The sequence below is a fragment of the Aythya ferina genome, assembly GCF_964211825.1.
Source record: "Aythya ferina genome assembly, chromosome: 3".
NCBI classification, from domain to species: Eukaryota; Metazoa; Chordata; class Aves; order Anseriformes; family Anatidae; genus Aythya; species Aythya ferina.
Window position 1 is genome coordinate 77,593,485 of NC_140298.1, and position 13,229 is coordinate 77,606,713.

Sequence of the window (13,229 nt, forward strand, 5' to 3'; positions counted from 1 at the left end):
ATGGCAGAGTGTTTTTGACTTGTCAGCCTGCAGCCTGATGCAGGAAATTTCACACAGGATCTTAAACAAAACTAATTTAATGGTGTTCCAGTAGTGGCTGTGAAAGGGCGAGGCTTTATCAGTTATGAGATTTTTCTGCTTTGCAATACTTTCTAGAGAAGAGATAGTATTTTTGAACTACCTGCTTGGAAAAAAAAACAATAGTCTTCATTCCACAAGGCAGAAGCTCCCAATGATCTCTGCTAACGTTCAGATTAAAGCTTGTCTTCAAATTTGGTCTATTTTCTGTCCATCACTTCTTGTCGGTGCTCTTGGCATCAGCTGAAATTAGCAGCTCTTTGGGATGCTCAGCTGCTCTTTCTTCAACCTCAAAAAGGTGCAGAGCCTAGCACTACTAACTCTACTTCAGCCTTCCTTTTCTTCTAGGAAAGAAAGCACTCTGTCAGGTGACACTACTTCTTGTCCCAGGTTGTTGACTAGTGATATATTCAAAAACATAAATGCAATCAAAGAAATAGTTCAAGCAAATAGGAGTATGTTGCAGCCTTTGAACTGGAGTATATTTTGCTCAATAAAATGCAGAGAATTCCCCTCCCCCAAGCATTTCTTCTTGATTATTCAAAGTCCTATACCACAAGGATAGGTTTTTTTTTTTTTTTTTTTTTTTTTTTTTTTTTTTTTTCAGAAGATACTGTTTGGATTTTATGTCTAGCATGCTGTGAAGATAGAGTAATTCAAATTTTCAAAATGAAAATTAAACATACTGCAAAAATAATTTACTGAAACTCAATATAAGTCATATAATAAGAAAATGTCATTGCTGTGAGTCATCTAATTCACTGACCAAACTGTTTATAAAACTAAATTACATTTCAGATTGCATATTACCTAGCTGTGTATGATTTTACATATAACTGTGCTTTTGTTTTAGGACTGTTAATTCTTCTAGTTTGAGAAAGAACCTGATGATATTTCTGTATTAAGGTAATGCTTCCTTTAGTAGTAAATGTTGCGTACCTGAGGTAAAAGCAGATATAAGAGTTTCAGATATAAAGTTTTATTCAGATGCTATGTTAGAGATATAAGCAATTTATTCTCTTCAAAGCAGCAAAAGTTAACGAGGGGTAAGAATTACATGTGAAGAGAGATCTATTTTTTACACATGTAAACCAATGACAGCCTCAGGTTATCTATTACAATGTCATTAAATATATCTGAAATTTATTTTCATTACGTGAAAAAAGTCACATCACAGCTTATGTGATTCATTATAAATGATTTATAAACAAAATTATGTGTCATGGGAATGTTGTGCAAAATCATGAAGGATTTTTTATTGGTTCTCCTTCAGCATTTCTCCAGAGAAGTCTTATCTTTCTGCAGCACAGCACCAGACCACGAAAGTATTTACAATAGTCTGATACCAAATCAAATAATCCACTGTCAGCTCCTACAAGTACAAAGAATATATTTTAATAGTAGAGTGGTCAATAACTGGTAGGGGATACAACTGGGACAGCTCACCTGAAGTAGCATTAAAAAAAAAAAAAAAAAAAAAAAAAAAAAGGATATTCTGCATGATGGAATGCCATGTTGAGCCGTTTAAAGGGGGGTAGAGGAAGAAGGGGTGGGGTTTTTGGCTGACTGACTTGTATCAGGTGGTAAGTGGCTGCCTTTATGTCGTATGTTTTTTTCCCCCTAATTCCTTGTCTAATAAACTGTCTTTCTCTCCACCCATAAAGTTTCATCAGTTTTGCTCTTCCTCTTCTCTCTAGTGTCCTGCTGAGGAGGGAGGGGGGAGTGAACAAGCAGCAGTGTAGGTTCTTGGCTGCTGGCTGAGGTCAGTTCAAACAAGGTCCCATGTAAGCTTCAAGTACCTTTCAGCTAGAGACAGCAACTAGAACTGTTCCCCTGGATGCAGGTAGGAGGTATTTTGACTTTTGCAGCTTGAGGTATAATCAGTTTGGGAGCAAGGGCAGAGCTGGAACAGAGTCCTGGGTCATGGGCAGGGGTGGGGAGGCTGGGCAGGGCCTATATGCCCTTACAGAAATGGCTAGTGTATTTGTGAGATGTAGCAAGGTGAAATCACTTTACTGCAATGAAACGCACAGCTATTGCCAAATCGCAAAAGGAATAAACTGCAAACTATTCTTTTGGTACAAAAATGTCAGTAATCTTTCTGCCTTAAGAATGTCTGTGCTGTAAGAGGTATCTGAAGCTACCTAGTCATTTGTATAGGGCTTTGTTAGTTCTTTCACTTTTTGCCTCAGACCGTAAGGTATTTTTTTCTAGCAGATTCCTTATCTCTTAACAGGAGATTGCTCCTTTGTTCTCTTCTGATTACATCTTCTGTTTCCTGTAGCTGATGTTTTTCATCATTATCAAGTTATTGCCTTTAAGAGTGATGCTTTGTGTCTTTCAAACAGTTAATTTCCTTGATGTATTTTATTTTATGTTGCACTTTTGTCTCGCATTTATTGGGTTTGCTGATTTTTTTTTTCTCAGCTATATTTAGCAGCATACCGTTATGTATTCTTTTATCTTCCTCTGTCTCTTTTGTTCTAAATTTGTCCATAAAACTTCATTATTCTTCCTTTAGAGCCTCTTTTTCTGCTTGCCTAATCCTTCTCCCCATCAGCTGATCAAGGATTTCTTGAGATCTGTGAAGCTTTTGTTCCACTGGAAGTCTCTTGCTGAACTCAACAGCTTTGACCTAGTGATTAATTTACTTCACAATTACGCATCTTGTCTTTTCTTTTTGTTAGTTTAACTCTGGTCGCTTATTCTTCTCTTCAACTTCTTTCAAACACCATTTCTCAAAAGCCTGGCAACCTTGCCTCTGAGGAGATTGGACAATCTGCTGGGTAAGCTCACAAGATCCTTCAACCCTATGCCATAGAAGACCACTTGGTTTCTTTGCTTTGGAGTCAGGCTAGGGGATTATGTTCTTCACGGCTAATAACATTAAAATAAATTGCTGTGATTTAAATCAGCTGAAGCTCTTTTTAATCTCAGCATGTGTACTAAGCAGCACAATTAGAAGTATTAATCTACCCTGGATGTTATGAAGATGTAGATTGCTGTGACTAAGTCTTTAATCGATAATTAAGAGGCACACACTGCCTTCTCAGAGACAGTTTACTCATAACTTCCGAAGGAAAGAAGCTGAGTTTTTTCAGTCCCATAGATGACTTTTAACTGATTTTAGCAACAGTGAGTGCTTTATATTTATTTTCAATAGTGTTGTAGAGTTTTAGTCAGTTTGTTGTACTCTCTGATGATCATCTTATTGTATATATTTCATTCAGTTGATTATTTTTATTACCATTTTCAACGTAAGTTCTATTTCATGGCCAAGAAGTCTCCATCTGATATCTTCTTAAACCTATCTTGAACATTCAGTAAGTACTGCATACTCTCATTGAAGGTTTGACTTGTTTTCTTATGTAATACTTCATTCTTTAAAATTTGACTCAGAAATTTATTTCAATGCTCTGATACAGTTATTTTGTATATGCAGTTTCTCTGAACATGAAAATAACTCCCTAAACCCTTCAATGATCACTAGTGCAAACGTATCACCTAACTTTGTGTATATCTGCTGCTCTTCTGTACTACAACAGATAGAATGTCTTGTAATAACAAGTGTTGTTACCTTCCTTTAAAATGACAGAGATAATTCTGTCTAGGGATTGTTATTTTAGCAGTTGCTAAGCATATACCTCAGAGCAGAAAGCACATGGAAAATGATGCAGATGAAAGCAGACGGCCTTCTCAAACTATTTGTCTGTGAACTTATAAAATGACTTATGAAAATGCAATGTATGGAGATAAATTACAGAAGGACCAGTTGTGTTGTATGTAAAAATCATGCCTGTGGGAACAAGGGCAAGAAGACACAATTCTACTAACCAAAATACAATAAGCATGCTGAAAATTTGAGTGCCTTTATACTAAAACATTCTGGTATATGAAATTAATTCTGGAAAAAAAATCTTTTGATTGAAAACCTAAAAAAAAAAAAAAAAAAAAAAAATCAATAAGTTTCTGAAGGACCTGTTAAGAAAAACAAAAACAAACAACAACAACAAAAATCCACCTTGTCCCAGTTTTACAGATGAGGAAATTCAAAAGACAAATAGGAGCATTTTGTGAGAAAGCAGAAAAGCTCCTCTGCCTCTCTTTCTTTAGCTATGGTATGCACTCACTAGTGTTTCCAGATATTTAAGTGAGTCTGTATGCTGTATCCTTTCAGCAAATTTATGACCCTACATAAACTATGCAAGAACATTATATGAAGGTGGTATTATTAACAGTAATTATATAACTTGTATGATAGTAATGTTCATTAAAGCAAATAAGTGGCCCTCTGTTGTCTATTTAAACCCTTAGAGTATAAAGGGAAATGGCTTTATGCTAGTGATCAAAATGTACTTTTAAAAATTCATTAAAATGGTGTCTTTGTAGTCTTTTTTTATGTGGACATGGTGTCAGATTTTTGAGATGCAGGATAATTGCTGCAGTCAGCCATAGAATCAGGCTTTAGGTACCTGAATACTAAAATAACTGCATACATAGAGTAGCAGTACAAACAAAAGCCATATTTTATGGTATTTTACTCCTTGTACCTGGGATAGACATGTGACTAGGGAAATCTAGTTTTCCTCTCACCTGCCCACAAGTTGTAGCCATTCAAATAAATTAATCACTAAATAGTAGCAGTAATATATAGCTATGAGAGCTGGAAGAGAAGTAGCTATTGTTTTCCATTGTCATTGCTTCTTATTCCTGCAGTTTAGCTACAACCCTTGTCTGATCATGTTATGTGTTGGAGGATCTGAAGTAGAGATCCATGGTTCATACTTTGGGTTGCATTTAACTAGTCGTAAAATGTAATTACCAAAACCAGGCCACAGTAAGAATACATCTTTCATGATATTGTCAGATATAGACAGTGAAGTTTAAGGAGATAAATAGATTAAAAACACCAAAATAAATCTTTTCTTTTCTTGAGGAAATAAGTATATGAAACAATTAGTATCCGTTATGAGAAATGCTGTAGGTGGAATGTTTCTAATCTTCTGACCAGGATAGAAGTTCAGGGTGTATTGCTTGTGTCACATGCAGTAAACAACAGATAACTGCAAGCATAAAGGAAGAAAATAAATATTTGACAGTATGATATTAAAACTAAACAGACCAGTTCTTCAGCTTGTATAGAAAAGTGTCTATTGATTCTCAGAGGTTTGCTGGTTTACATGTGGCTTGTCCTGAGAAAATGTTTCTTTGATTATCCCTGGGTGGTCAGAGATACTACGCATAGAGAATGAGCTGATCAACAGAATAAATATTTAGCCTGCCTCACGATACTTGCAGCTTGGATGTTGGTTCAACTTGTGCCAGAGAAGAGCTAGTTTTAGTGTTCATATCCTGAGAAGTTTGAGTATAGACAAACTGGTGTGATGGTTGCAAGCTACGTGTGGTATGACACTTGCAAGCTATCCTCTCTTATCTGCTGAAAGGGGAGCTGTTTACCAGGGCAAAGCTTTTGCCCCTTGACAGTATAGAGATATGAACTGTGATAACAAATACTTGTATTGATAATGCTTATATTTGTTTTAATTAAAATGCCCCCAACTGATCAAAATGTTACAAGAGAAGATTGAAGGGTTTATGAAGCAGCAATGCCTGTTTTCTTGTTTGAGTAAGTCAGCCCACATGAAGTTTGCCACCATACCCACGTTTTTCCCATTAAAGCTGCTCCATGGAAGCAGGAAGCATTCTTGAGGGAGTCCAGTAGGGTGCACTAGGAGGCTACTACACATGCAGCTGCTGGGAAATTGCACTAACATCAAACAACGTGAGGATTAATTTGTTTCTGCTGTCTTTTTTTCTTTTAAAGGTGACTACATTAAATTGGAAAACAGTACCATTTAAGAATGATCAAAGCTGTCATGTAAGAAATTGCAGGGGATTTTAACATATTCAAGACTATATCACCATGCTGGATTGGACTGCTTTCCTCAGAGAAGTGTTTTAAATACAATTCCATTTTGTGAGCACTCTACAATTGCAGCAGAATCATTCATAACGTGATTGAGGTCAGCGATTTTGTCTCAAAGTAGGTCCCACTAATCACTCGGCTTCATGTGTTATTGGTTGTGAGGAAGACTCTAATTACATTTCTACCCTGCAAAGGGGCTGGTTAACACAAAGAAATCTCATCTCCTTTTATGATGTGTTCAGCCCAGCAGTTACTTTTGTTCTAAATTGGGCCTGGCAGCCTCCAGGGTGAATGATTGACGTGTCAGTGTGCTAACAGAAGCCAGAACCAATTCTCTTGTCTGACACCTCCTTTCCTCCTCTGAATATTAATGATGAGTGACCCAGCTGAATGAATGAAAAGTGCATGCATCCCTCGTGGCTCTGTGCAGATGCTCAGAGATGACAGCAGGCCTTGCCCAGGAGAGGACACAAAACCATAAAGCCATCTGGTATTATGTAGTGAGCTTAATCTGTTCACTGACTTGGTCAAATGCTTGGTAAATCAAACGTTGACAGGAGAGGATTCATAATATTTATGCTTAAAAAATATAGTCAAAACATTGCAGGGAAAACTAGCAATCCTAGATGAACTCATGTAACAACACAAAGAGTATAGCTCAGATTTTGTTCTGAAAGGACAGGCAAGAAGAATATCAAATTGTTTTAGATAAGAGCAATAAGCCATTAATTTGCTTTAATAGTGTCTTCAGTTACACCAGAACTGGTTTCAAACAGCACAAGGTACTGATGATCACCACAGACTCTTATAGCACTTAATCACAATTTCCTAAAATGTCCAGAGAGCCGGTCTTGGAAGCCATTACAGTCACTTGACATTTACTAGTTGATAATTAAGATTTTGTTGAATCAAATCTTCTGTCTATTCTTAGCCTGTATTCGTTGTTATATTACAGACTGATAGTAGTAAAGATATTGTATAACTGTTTGGACTAGGAGATATAATGCATAATCAGTGAGCAGATTTCTTTATTTGATTGCGTCAGTTGTATTTATTCCTTCAGTAAAATAGATTCCCTTTGGTATCATACTATTGAAGGTTTCCTGCTTAAATGTTTTTAGTATCTCACTCAGAAATTCTGGCACAATAGACAACCAGAAAAAATCCATACAAACATGCAATAGATTATTTCTCATTGTGACATCTATATTCAGCTCAAAGACAAAACATCTTTTCTCACCACTTTTTGCATATTATCTCTTTTGTTTCCTGGGCAGTAAAAATACAACCTCTTTCCACCTTCAGTGCCTTTCTCATCTTTTGCATATTCTGTGCTGAATACCCTTTGTGTTTTCACAATATCCCAAAGAGCGGTGATTCTTTTGCATCCCTACATGAGACTCCTGTATTCATGCACTGAGCAACTTCAACTGTTACGAACTTTCCCCCTAGATAGCTTTTCTATTTCCTTTCATACCACATGACAGGCCAGTCAGACTTACCTGGTTGCTGCAAAATCATTTTACCCTGCACTTCAAATCCTTTTGTGTGGCCCCATTTGATTACCTCATTTGGTTCTTTCCCATCTTCCATATTCTTTCCTGTTTCCCCTTGCTTTCCACCTCCCTTTTTATTTCTCAGCAGCTGATGTCACTTACTTTGGCTGACCCTTTTTCACTTGCTTGGCATACGTCTCACCTAACTTAGATAGCTCCTAACTCTAGGAGATTAATATCCAGTCTAAACCAGGTAGTGGAGAGAAAGGACACCTTCACATTTATTTCATCCCAGTCAAATACAGGTATCTAAGCTAAGTGAGATGAATTGCCCTCTGGGTATTCTCTCCATATACAGGGAGACACCTAGTTGCACCTAGTTTTTGCCTTACAAAGCAGGTAAAATGGATCTCAATTTTAAATAGTTTGCCCAGAGTTTTCCTAAGGACCATACTCCCTTCTGCTTCAAGAGCTTATTTTTTACTACCTTATATTTTCACCCTTGGGATCCATCCATCTACTATTATTTTCTCTAATTGCATGTGTTTTAAAATCTATGTCTTCAAGAAAATATGTAAACTTTGACTGTAAACATGCTTAAAAAAATAAATTAAGAAAAAGGTTTTGTTAACAAACCTTTGCAGACAGAATGTTTGTTTCTAGGGCATTGCCTTGTTTCTCTGAGAGAGTGCCTTTTTGCTCTTGTTGCAAGTAGAGATTATTATGGCAAGGCTGTTCAAGTTTACAAATTAAAACAACAATTTACAACAGACACCTGAATAATACCTGCTACATCAGCCCCATGAAGACAGGTTTTGGCTGATGGCCAGGCCTGTGGTATACAGAGTGATGATTCAGGCCTGAATTTGTCTATGAGTTATTCAGAAGCAGCATGGGAAATGTTTTTTTGTTTATATTGTTATCTGTTTGAACAGAAATCTTTCTCTACATTACAGTAGTAAAATCAAAAAATGGCCTGTAAAATTTGTTTTTCTGTTATTTTAGAACAAAATATCCATCAAAATATTTTAAGCTGGTAAGAATAGTATTTCCATCCTTCCTTCCTTCTTTCCTTCCTTTTCTATGTATATACAAAGCTAAATCACAGTTGTGCCACAGGAACATTTGTCAGAGTAATAAAGAATGTAGAGCTGCACTTCAGAGATTTATGGCAATTCATTGATCAGTCTTGCTGAAAAACAAGGAAGGTTTTTTTTTTTTTTTTTAGCTGTTGTTTGCTGTCTAATAGTGTGTCCCTTCCAGCTTAAGCAAGATGAGATGATGAAATCTTTAACTGCTAAAATATTTGATAAATGTCTTTGTTAATATATGTACTTTTTCCAGATTTTAAAATATATCATAATTATTTTATTCCAGTGGACAAAGGCATTAACTCATTTCAGTAAAAAAGATTCCTTTCTCTTGGACTAGATGATCTTCAGAGATCCCTTCCAACCTTGGCCATTCTGTGATTCTGTGTACCAAATCCAGCTTTGAAAATACTAGAAAGGGCAGAATTTCTCTCTTTATAAAGAGAATGTAATAGCCCTGCCTCAACTGACTAGACTCCCAGATAACTCTCTGCTCTTCCACAATAGTGTTCCAAACAAACCTCTGGAGAAAACAACAGATAGGTCTCCAGGGCCTGGATCCAGGAAGGCAGCTAGTTGCACTTTGCATTTAGAGTATTATGTTTCTGCAAAACCATTTTACTAGACTATTCTGTAAAAAAAAAAATATAAAATAAAATAAAATAAAAATGTCATTTAATCTTTTAAATGCTTCATTTTTTTATTTTTTATTTTATTATTATTATTATTATTTTTTTTTTTTAATGGATGACAGCCAGTGGGTTCTTTTGTAGTCTGTGCCCCCACAATTTTCAGCCAAGGCAGTACTGATGCTGGAAACCTAATAGAAAAACAATATTTTCTCACACTCATGCATATAAATCCTGTCTGTGAAAAATCATAGTAGGTGTGTGCACCTATCAATTCTTCTGGCTAGGCCACGCTCCAAAAGGAAAACCAAACAACAACAACAACAAAAAACTGGCAGGAGAACAAAGTTCAATCAGTGAAAGCTTTTATTACAACAGAAATGCCAGGCGCCTCCAACAAAGAGAGATGGTATTAAATCAGAGCCAGATTATTGAAGGCCTGGCTGCATCATTCCCCTATTGAATGCTAAAAGAATTTTTCCTATTAGGATTAGATTTAGGGGGATGGGAGTGGGGAGAGGCCAAGTTTCCATCTGCTAGGGCCAAATCAGAGAAACTGTGCAGATGGGATAGGTCTCAGCTGAATGGTAGAGGGCATGTAGATCTGTGATGGATGCATTTACACCATAGGATGCAATCCACTTAGTCTGCATCTCTAGGGTGCTTAAGATGGGATGTTAAGACATTTTCACTGTCCACTGCCAAGGAAGAAAAAAAATAAATCAGTGGCAGTAATTCAGGGGCGTGCCCTCAAAAAGGACTTAGCTCAGTTTCAAACAGTCTGAACCACTGGAGAACAATTTCCTCTTCTACTAAACTAATCTTAGCTTGAATTATTTGGTCTACTAAATGACACCCTCAAACATGACGGTGGGATCAGCAGGAGCAGTACAGGCGTGCAGTGTGGGTCATGGCTCTTTGTATCTGCTCACACTGAACTTCCAGACCCTTGGGTAACCTTCCCATACCACCACTGTGCTTGTGGCTTTTGGGAGGATGCTACTCAGTGACATATGCAGGGGAATAGGGATCTCTGTGTGCCATGCCTCAAGAAAAGGCAGTCATGGCAGATACACTCAAATATGGATAAAGAACAGAGAAAAAGGAAATGCAGAAAGAACAAGTATGCGTTGGTTATGGTTAGGGTTATGATTAGGATTAGGGTTTGGGTTAGGGTTAGGGTTAGGGTGAGGTTTAGGCTTAGGGTTAGGGTTTGGGTTAGGGTAAGGGTTACAGTTAGGGTTAAGGTCAGGTTTTGGGTTAGGTTTAGGTTTAGGATTAGGTTTAGTGTTACTGTTTGGGGTAGGTTTAGGTTTAGGATTAGGTTTAGTGTTACTGTTTGGGGTAGGTTTAGGGTTAGGATTTGTGTTACTGTTAGTGTTGAAGTTAGATTTAGTGTTACAGGAAATTTTAGGGTTAGCATTACTGTTAGCTTTATGGTTAGGTTTAGGGTTATTTTTGGGGTTAAGTTTATGGTTATGGTTAGTGTTTTGGTTAGGGTTAAGGGTACAGTTACCATTAGGGTTAGTTTTATGTTTAGATTTAGTGTTAAGGTTGCAGTTTGTGTTAGGGTTAGGGTTATGGTTACAGTTAGGTTTAAAGCGAAATGCTTTCTTCCACACAATTTTCTTTATCTTAGGAACTATTAATTAGGTTTTTCTGTCTGTTTGGGGCCTTTTCAGGATTCAAATGAATACATTAGCTATTGTCAGCTCTGAAGAGTGTATTTAGAGTTACAAATGAAAATAATTTATTTACTGGCATGATGAAGTCTGGAAACCTTCAATGAAAGACAGCAATTAAGGGACACAGTACTAAAACCAATCAGGAGGGGAGGAAAGAAAAAACAGTGCTGAAAAAAAAAAAAAAGATTAAAGAGGGTTGTTATTCTATTTTTAAAAGGGGTGGACACACATGATGAAAAGTGCAATGTGGATTTAACGTTAGGGATGGGAGGGAGATAAGGAGCTTAAGCCCTTTGCATTAGCACCAACTGGTGCTGTGCACGCACACTTGTGATATCGGCTGTGGAGCTGCACATCCTTCCTGCTGCGGCTGGGCCAGGTGCCAGGGAGGGAGGGGAAGCAGTCAGTTTGTCAGGTGGGCACACCACAAACTCTGGCTTTCAAGCTTGCCCTACAGGTTAAGTAAAACTAATTAGATCCTACCGGTGACTGGAGTAGCTCTGAAGTGCCATCCTTTTCCTGGCAGAAATAACCCTTCTGCTGGGGAAGGGGTCCTACCTGAAATTACTCTTGGGGGTTGCTTTTGATTGCTGCTACATTAAAATCAGTACAAGGGGCACTGGGAATATTCTTACTCAGCTGGACAGCAGGTTATTTCAAATATTTATTTTCTGTTTATTTCTAAATAAAAGAAGCCATACTCCAATCAAACCTCACAAAATCATCAATCAAACCTCACAAAATTAAACAAGAAATCCCTACATAAGCAGTCGACAAAAAATGTTAAAAAGGTGTTCTTTGGGTTAAACTAATGCAATTGAGAGAACAGAAAGGGTATCATTCACGATAGAGATGTCTCAACATTTAGTGTCCTCATGCTAGCAAAATTCTTAATAAATTCCTAAGAATAAGATTTCTGCTTGAGTAAAGATTATAGGAGCAGGATCTGGGTCTTTCTGCTGACTGTGCTAACAGGAGTGTCAGCTTTGATTTTGGTTCTTGTGATATGGTTTAGATCCCAGCTGAATTTGATTTTTTTCCAAGTCAGTTATGAATTATCTGAGAACCAAAGCAGCCAAATGAAATTGCTCTGAACTTGAAAAAGAAATTAAATCACCTGTATATTTAAGAAAGAAGATAAATTTGTAATTTTTAGGAGGTGGGAAAGATATTTATTTTGTGGTTCTAGTTATTGATAAGAAGATATTCAGATATTATGGTGAAAAAGGGGCAGTTAGATAAATAGAAATTAAAGCAGAGGGGAAGAAAATAAGCAGTTGAAACTTTTCATAGGCCAGTTATTGTGTAGCATTTCAAGTCATGTTTCTTTATGAAAAAAAAAAAAAAGCCAACCACAAAAAAAAAAAAAAAGAAAGAAAGAAAGAAAAAACAACAAAAAAAACTGTGCTGCTCTGAAAATGATACCTTGGGGCCTTGAAGTATGAAAGAGATGAGTAGCTTGGGTTTGTCGTAGAAATACAACTGAACTTCTGAGTCTTTCCTAGTCATAATCTAGGGGGTAGCATCTCTGCCAGAAGAAGCAGGGTTGGAACTAGCTGATCTTTATAGTCCCTTTCAACCCAAGCCACTCCACTCCATTCTATGTTAATTTCTTTTATGGCACTCTGCTTTCCTACCCTTGGGGTTCACTGTCAGTAAAACTGGAAAAAATAATATATAAGGCTAATGTTAACAGATTCTAAACACGTGCATCTCTAACTAAATAATTTTAACCTCATCTAGTTACATCAGTAGAATGAGATGAAACAAAAATAGGCCTTCTTCCGGTCTACAGTACAACTTTCACCATCTGCAGCAGTGATGCTGCAAAGCAGGTGAATTATGGTACAGTACTTGTTATTCTGAACATAGGCTAAGTGACTGAAAAATGTATTGAGAGATTAGTAGATGAATTATATCCTGTTCATTTTTTTTTTTTTTTTACATCCACAAAGATAAAGATCCAATTTTAGCAAGAGTTGAGAATGCTGAGAATAACAGATGATCTATCCCAGCTGAAGTTAGTGATAAACTGTCCTTTGGCTTCAGCAGGGTAACATTTTTACCTTAGATGTTTTTAAAGAATTTGTAAAGTTTATGTTTTGTTTTTGTTCTTTCATTGGAAACAAAAATACGAGGGAAACGGATAAATTATATTCCATTTGTAATTCCATCCATGAACCCATTGCATCTACTGCATCTTCATTTTATTTCCTTCATATGATACACATAAGGAGAGTTTTATTGATCTCCTTTTTATCATTCTCTTTGTATTTTCCTGGGAATAGATCTACTTCTAAATGAGGCAGATATTGCAACTGTCA

General features: G+C 36.7%; 1 long non-coding RNA gene across 1 annotated transcript; it reads left to right on the forward strand.

Moving 5' to 3' along the window:
* Positions 1-1,644: 1,644 nt before the first annotated feature.
* LOC311433568 lies at positions 1,645-7,093 on the forward strand. Its single transcript, XR_014690827.1, has 5 exons — positions 1,645-1,661; positions 1,776-1,921; positions 2,766-3,213; positions 3,309-3,401; positions 5,903-7,093. It is a non-coding gene; the product is annotated as an uncharacterized lncRNA (long non-coding RNA).
* Positions 7,094-13,229: the final 6,136 nt, after the last annotated feature.